Genomic DNA, 537 nt, shown 5'->3' with positions numbered 1-537 from the left:
AATAAATAAATAAATATAAAAAAAGTACAGCAACAGCACTCCCACCAAGGGAAGATGAACCAGTACTCTCTTCAGGTGCATGCAGAATCCATGGTATACCGATAATGGAGCAGAGAATTTTCACGTAAGTGTAGACAAGGCACTCGTACTTCTCCTAGGACATGCACACTGTCCTAGAAGCTTTTGTCAGTCATGATTCTTACAATATTTCTCACAGAGTAGAACATTTTTATTTTGGAGAACTTGTTCCAAGAATTATCAAACTTTTGGATGAGTCTTTAAAAAAGTGGCTATAGGTCACAACCAGATGTTGAAATATTCCATTGTAGTTCTGCCAACAAAACCTAAAATCATACAAGATTTCAGCAAACATCCATTAATTCTCTGTGACAGAAAGGGAGCAAGCATGCTCCAGGAAACCATGGAGTCTCTGGAATATATATGAAATATCTCAGTTTTCTCATGGTGAAAGTCACTGAGGATAGCATGCCTATTTGACAGCTTTTGACAGGCTTTGTGGGTTCTTTTCAACACTAA

At 37.6% G+C, this 537-nt stretch overlaps 1 pseudogene; it reads left to right on the top strand.

The window, feature by feature from the left end:
* Positions 1-498, top strand: part of LOC101989253 — a 36,506-nt pseudogene extending 36,008 nt beyond the window's left edge.
* The last annotated feature ends 39 nt before the right edge of the window (positions 499-537 follow it).

Source organism: Microtus ochrogaster, unplaced genomic scaffold (assembly GCF_000317375.1).
Source record: "Microtus ochrogaster isolate Prairie Vole_2 unplaced genomic scaffold, MicOch1.0 UNK57, whole genome shotgun sequence".
NCBI classification, from domain to species: domain Eukaryota; kingdom Metazoa; phylum Chordata; class Mammalia; order Rodentia; family Cricetidae; genus Microtus; species Microtus ochrogaster.
This window is presented reverse-complemented; position numbering and strand designations above follow the sequence as displayed.